Here is a 7,879-nt window from a genome sequence, read left to right on the forward strand (position 1 = left end):
TCATTAAGCATTATGAAAACTATAAATGTTGACGAGGCATTCGTTACTATGGAATACGCATGAAACTTATGCCAAGAATTCGTTTAACGCGATTGTTTATAAGCAACCTCCACTACTTGTGAATATAAGTTCATAACGATTAGGTGAAATTCACTTATATTCTAGCGTCATATTTATGCATGAAAATTAAGCGCGCACTCTCAATAAACATACATAAATAGGTTATCAATCAAATAGTTAAACAAATTGAATTCACAACTTATGAAACGCAATTAGAAGTAATCAAATCAAAATGCAAGCATAAACATTTATTTCGAATTACCCCCTAGCTAAAGGGGGATTAGTTCTTCATAACATTGAAATCAAAGAAACACCTAAACATTCCAACAACTCAAACTTGAATTGTATGAACGTTTAGGCACTCTTCTCTTCCATTCCTTATACGTACAAAACAAAGAGAATTAAAATGAAACATTGAAATCAAAGAATCACCTAAACATTCCAACAACTCAAACTTGAATTGTATGAACGTTTAGGTCCTCTTCTCTTCCTCGTTGTTGTAGCATAAGGTCTAAGGATAGTTGGTTTGGGGGAATGGAAGTGTGGAATGGAGTGAGGAGTGATGGAAATGGAAAGATGGTTGGTGTTTGGATTAGTAGGGAGGGGGGACTCACGGCTAAGGAAAGAATGGGAGTGTTTGAGGGGTGTTGTGTTGTGAATGAGATGTTTTGAATGATGGGAATGCAAGGGTATTTATAGGAGGAGTGGAGATGTATATGGCTATTTGTTTAAGGTGTTTGTGTGGAGGAATGATGGAGAATTGCATGTGGAATGGCTGCAATGATGAAGAATGAAAGCTGGAAAATAAAAGGGAAAGCTGGAAATCTGAAAATGCAAATGGGAATCCTGAAATGCAAAGGTGGCCACGGTTTTGAGTGTGTTTTGTGTTGGAAATGCATGTGAATGCATGTGAATGTTGTTTGTGTGAAGTGTGTGTGGGTTAAAGAGTGAATGGTGGTGTAATGATGAAGTGTGATGGCTGAAAATGTCAAGGGAAATGCATGTGATTGCATGACAAAGAATTTCAGGATGCATGTGTGTGTTGAATGGTTTCTTGGTGAAGGATGTGGAGTGGTTGAATGTGGTGCAATGATAATGTTTTGTGGCTGAATTGGTGGTGGAATTATGATGGGAGTGCATATGATTAAAGAGTGGGAGTGCATGTGGGTGAATGTGAAGGGAATGCATGTGTTGATGACTAGGTTAGTGGGTGGAAATCTGAAAATGGCATAAGGGAATGGGAGCTCACGGTTTTGAGTTGTTTGTTTGTGTGAAGTGTGTGTGAATGCATGTGAAGATGCTAATAAATAATGCATGTAGGGTTAGGAAATAAAATCATAACTTAAAGGGAGATGATTAAAGGGTGTTGAAAGGTTTGAAATGCATGTGTTGAATTGGTGGTTGAATGATGAAAGAATAAGTGAATGATTATGATAAGTGTATAAGTGAATGATTATGATAAGTGTATGATATGTTAAGTGATAAATGAATGATATGTTAAGTGATAAATGAATGATATGTGGTGAGTGATAAGTGAATGGAAGTGATAAGTGATAAGTGAATGGAAGTGATAAGTGAATGGTTTGATAAGTGAATGATATGATAAGTGAATGCTTATAATAAGTGAATGATATGATAAATGAATGCTTTAAGTGTTTAAAATAGGGAACAAAGCCCTTCCTTGCATGGCAAGGAAGGGAGACACAAGGAAACACACGACAATGTCCTAAGGTTGCAAGGAATGTTGTTTTTGTGTTCTAAAATGCGTAGGAGTCTTCAATGATGCTTAAACATGAGGTCTTTTAGGATTTAACTTTCCTACTTCAAGTCTTTAATTTCGTCCATCCTCTTGGCTCCAAGCATATGATATCCATTCCAATCTCTAATTTGCTCCAAAAGGCTCCAAAAGGCATCCTTTTGCATACCTTGCCCTTAGAACCTGAAAACACACAAAAGAAGCATAAAGGACTAAAATAACTAGAGAAACATAACGTAAATGCACGAGAACAAGCCATTTAAGTCGCATGAATATGCTCCTATCAAGGGTTTGTGGAGACATTGTATGGATTACAGGGAGTTAAACTCTATAACCATCAAAGACAAATATTGGTGTGATATAAAATAGCACACAAATTAAACCTTTTTCTTGATAGTTGTAGTATGTGAAAGTACAAATCATTCTAGGCCGGGGATTAGGAAAGATTGCTAATCTACATAAATTAAACTCTAAATCACTAAAAAAGACTCAAAAATAGAAAACTAAACTTAAACTGACTCAAATAACTCAGAACAGCTAAACTAACTCAAAACTGGAACTAAGGAGTGATTTGGACGAAAATCTAACTAAATTGACTCAAAATATGAACTAGAAACAAGTTTGGAAGAAAATTAAACTAAGTAGACTCATAATACTAAATGGGGGGTTTGTTTGACGACTTTAAACTAAAACTAATAAGTTGCAGAAACAAACCAAATTTGGTACGAAATTGGGTGAATTGATGGGTGATAGGCTAGCTAGAGGGTCCTTCTCCACACATGACACATATGCACACAAATCGATTTCCGATTATTATTCCAATAAACCATGAATGACAATGACCCAAATTAATTGTGAACTGCACAAATTAACTCTCAAATTTTCCTAATTTCATTGAATTGGACTCAGCGACGCAATCAAATTATTCTTATCAAGTTCCCTATATGAACTGCATGATAGAGATATCAAAGATCATTAAGTTCTTTGAAAATCATAAGCATTGACATGGCATTTGTAACTATGAAAAGCATGATACTCTTGCTAGGAATTTGCTTAACACGATCGTGACTAGCGACATCCACTACTTGCAAATATAAGTTCATAACGATTAGGTGAAAATCCCTCATATTTTAGCATCAAATTCATGCATGAAAACTAAGTGTGCATCCTCAATCAACATACAAGAATAAGTCGTCAATCAAGCAGTTAAGCAAATCACATTCATGTTTTACAAAACAATAATTGGATGAAATCAATTCATATCACATTGTTGTGATATATTCTAACACTCAAATTAAAACCCTATGATTCTAGTATATGAATGATAGGAGCATATTTACGCGACTTAGTTAGCTTGTTTTCTTACATTTATGTTGTTAGTTCATAGTTATTTTCGTGTGTTTGTAGGTCCATATGGCTAAAGTGGCAAGAAAGTGCATTTTGGAGCCTTTTGGAGCAAAAGTGGACTTGGAATGGATAGCATATACTTGGAGCAAAAGGAATGGACGAAATTGAAGACCTAAAGATGTTAGGATTCTGATAGGAGCATATTTAGGCGACTTAGTTAGCTTGTTTTCGTACATTTATGTTGTTAGTTCATAATTATTTTAGTAGTTTAAGCTATTTTCGTGTGTTTTTAGGTTCATATGGCTAAGGAAGCAAAAATGTGCATTTTGGAGCAAAATTGGACTTGGAATGGATAACATATGTTTGGAGCAAAAGGAATGGATGAATTTGAAGATCTAAAGGTGTTAGGATTCCTAATCACAAGAGGATTCCTAATCAAAGGAGGAATCCTAGTCAAAGAAGGTTTCCTACTTGAAGTAGGAAAGTTAAGCCAAGGTTTCCTATTTTGGTTTAACCTTTCCTAATCCTAAAAGACCTTATGTTTCAGCAACATTGAGGACTCCTATGCATTTTAGGACACAAACCAAGCCTTCCTTGCAACCTAAGTACCCTTCCCATGCATTCCATAGTGTTTCCCTTCCTTGTTGTGCAAGGGAAGTCCTTATTTCCTATTCTATGTCATAAAACCACATTCCTTTTCACCCCATTCTCAGCCGCACCCTACATACCTTTTCTATCCCAAATCCTTGCTTAAATTTAGCATTAAATCACATTCCTTTTCATACAAGTTATGCCGCAAGTTACCTTCCCTTTTCCCTTTGATTTCTGATTTCATATCTCATTTTCCTTATGGATTTGGGGTTGAATCCTTTCCTAAACTCTGTAATAAACCTTAGGATTCTTTCTCTCAAATAAATACCAAAGCCACACCCCTTATTCAACCCTAATCATTCACCCACACAATCTGCCATCCTTCATCCTTTCTCCCAACCTTTGTCGAAGCTTTCAACCTTTCTTTCACCATTCATACCTTCACCCAAACATCCATACACCATCCCTAAACTTTGCCGCACCATCTTACCAACCTAAACCTATTGATAACCCAGAAATCCATCCAAAATCACCCCTAGACTCTTGTGCCGCAACTTTGCAAGGAAAAAGAGAAGAAGAAGAAGCCTTGGACGTTTGTGCATTCAAGTTGGAGTGTTGGAACGTTTATAGGTGCAATCTATTTTTTGTTTTCAATGTTTTGATAGGAGCATATTTATGCTACCTAGCTATGTTGTTTCCTTACATTTAGTGAGCTAATTACAACTTATTATAGTGTTTTAAGCTATTTTCGTGTGTTTGTAGGTCCTAATGACAAAGCTGGCAAGAAAAGGCAATTTTGAGCCTTTTAGAGCATTTTTGGGCTTATTATGGATAGCTTGTATATGGAGCAAGGTGGATGGACGAATTTGGAGTAAAAAGAGGCTAGGAACATGCTACAAATCAGAAAAGGAAAGTTCAAGACAAAGAAGATAAGGAAAGAGCAAGAAATATGGAAACTTATCCTAACAACCTTATCTTATCCAAACCTTATCCTATCTTATCCTAACCTAATCTTGTTCCACCTTAATCCTAGCTGCAAGTGGACCTAAAAACATGATTTCTAGAAGCTTTATCTGACCCTAAAAGGGTGCCGCACCTTTCCCCCTTTTATTTCTTCTAGAAAACCCAAAATCAGCCACAAAACACCTAGTTTCTAGAAGGCCCAATTTTGGACGAATTTCCCTAACCTTTTTCCTCTTGGATTCTGATTTAAATTGGCCCTTTTCCTCTTGGATTTGGATTGTATAAGTCCATATCTGAAATTAATTGGGCTATGACTTAATTTCCAAGCCTTGTGCCGCACCCTAGGGCACCTAATCACTTGTTTCTGCTAGGTTTAACCCTAATTCCGATTCCCAGGGTTTTTGCCGTGCTATATATATATATGTAACTTAATGTGCCGCACCCCCTACACACCCTAGGCAACCATTCATCCTTCAATTCATTCATTCATTCACATCATTCACCATCCATTCAGAAATACACTTTGTGCCGCAAACCCTAGGGAGAAGAAGGAGTGTCGTGGCTTCCATAGGAGAAGAAGACCCTTGTACCGCAAGAAATCTGCATCCATTGGAGACTTCGGGAGTTCTTTCTTCCCTCGTTTCGTTTCCATGTTTATTTTAATTTGCTTTTCAATTATTATGAACATGTGTAACTAAGTTTTTCTTAGTTAGAGGTGAATTCAAAGCCATGGACTTATGTTTTATATGAATTGATTTCCTCCAGATTTTGTTTCTTGAATTGTGAATGCGATTTACTTAATTGATTTATTGAGAACTTGTTCTTGTGTGTTGATTAAGGATGCATACTTAGTTTTCATACATGAATTTGATGCTAGGATATAAGGGAATTTCACCTAATCGTTATGAACTTATATTCACAAGTAGTAAAAATCACTAGTCATGATTGTATTAAGTAAATTCTAGGCAAGAGTATCATGCAATTCATAGTTATGAATGCCTAGTCAATGTGTGACAGCCCGTTCCGAATTTTCGAACCGTAGGGGTGAAATGACGATTTTGCCCCTATTATTGTTGTTTCATTGTGTGGTTGTTTTTGGGTGTTGCTTGGCTAGTTTTGGACCACACACACTCTCCCACACCCCCTTCACCCTTTTCCCTGTCCTGCATCCCTGTCCCAAGCCCTTTCTCTCTCCCATTTCTATCCTTCTTGTACGGACGACAATCAAAACCATCCAAACCTTCACAGATCGAGGAAACAAATTACATATTCATGCTCGTGAAGTCCGTAGGAGTTCAACCATACCCATTTCAGGTAAGGATACCTTCGTTTTCACGTCGAACTTGGGATACCCCAATTTGGTCACTGTTCATGCACACGTTAATTCTTGTGTTTTTGGGAATTTCAAGCTTGTAGGAAGCTTGGTGAGGTCTTTAGGAGGCTCGGGGTGGTTCGTTTGAAGGTTTTGGACGTCGGGATAGTGAGTTACAAGGTTGGCAGGAGTTGGTGGTGTTTTCCCGGCGAGATCCCGTGTGTTTTAGTGCTTGAAAGTGGTATGGATTTGTTCCTCTTGTTGTAAGCTTCATTTTGGTACCAATTTTGTGAAATTTGGTTGAAAAACGAGTGAGATACAAGGTTTTAAAGTTTTCCCGATTTTCCGGCACCGGCGACGGCGCCGGAGCTTCGCTGGAGAAGATGACGGAATATTCCGTCAGTTTGGATGGAATATTCCTAACGGCGTTAACGGAATCCGTTAAAGTTAACGGAATATTCCTGACGACATTAACTGACGCCGTCAGTGTGCCAGGCACGTGCCTGCGCGTGGAGGCGCGTGCGGCGGAGGAAAATTTTTCTAAAAATATGGGGATGTTCCTGAGGTTGAGTAGATCACATTGGTGTATTCATACACCCCATTTGGGCATTGTATGAGAAGTTATTTCATAAGGTTGGTTATGTGTTTTAAAATTAACGTTTTTATAGTTGTTTCGCATATAGGTGAGACCTATCCCGAGGACGAGCGCGGTCACTCGAGGCAAGGGGGTTACGACCCTTCTACATACCAGTGAGTGGGCTTTTGGTTTTCCGTATATACCTACATACTTATGCTTTTCCCAGAAAATGAATTGAAACGTTTATACGTTTTTATGCCATGCATTATGTTTGCCGTTTGTTTACGCATTGTTAGTAGCCTTTATATATATATGTATGTTGGTGCTGCGGGCGCACATGTAAGTGCCAGGTGAGTATGGTTTATGCTTATATTCAGTAGTGGTTTGAGATGCATAGAGAGTTCATAACCTGCACCCCCGGTGTTAGTGCTTTCGCCCAAAGTTGGGCACAGTCCTTCACGTGATGTTCACCTCCCGCACCACACGCTCATCTTGGATCCAAGTTAGGTGCACAGTCCTGTCGTACTTACCACTTTAGGTGGTTCCGACTTGTAGGTGACCCGTGATTATTCGCCCAGCCTTCACGTGATCGTAGCACTGGAGCGTACTTATATTACACCTAGTCCTGTCGTACAGACCACTTTAGGTGGTTCCGACTCGTGTGCAGGTATAGTTAGTGAGATGGAGATTCTAGATTCAGCCGTACAGGTCACGTTAGGTGACTCCGGTTGACAGATTCATGGCATTGATTTTGACATTTTCCTGGGCACTTGTATTTATTTGAGGCATTTGGCATGGCATATTTCTGAGCATGACTTATATATATAGATATGTATATTCTACTTTTCTGGGAAGTATACAGGTTTTACGGCAAGGGGTTAGAACTTGTTTATGAAATGGTTTTTAAAAAGCTTTGTTTTTGCCCACTCACACTTTTTGTTTTGCGCCCCTCCAGGTTCTAGTTGGATAGCACTTCTAGTGGCTCCCCAGAGGATTGCCCCGGCACATCTGACAGATTATCACCAGTATAGGACCACCTTTGGGTGTGTTTTGTAGTGTTGTTTCTTCCGGACTGCATTAGGTTTTCGTGCTCTGAACTTGTTTTTCACGCTTACACATGTAGGTTCTTACGCTGTGTATAGCTGGTTTTTATTTATTCATACTTTTATTATTATTTTATTAGCTTCCGTACTGTGCACATGGTTACGTCACTTCCACATGACGGCCAGCATGCCCTGACCTCGATCGGGGTGTGTCACAATGCTTAGGGTTT

Source organism: the organism of the source record quoted next, unplaced genomic scaffold, assembly GCF_019419815.1.
Source record: "Pyrus x bretschneideri cultivar Hongxiangsu unplaced genomic scaffold, Pyrus_bretschneideri_v1 Contig60, whole genome shotgun sequence".
NCBI lineage: Eukaryota > Viridiplantae > Streptophyta > Magnoliopsida > Rosales > Rosaceae > Pyrus > Pyrus x bretschneideri.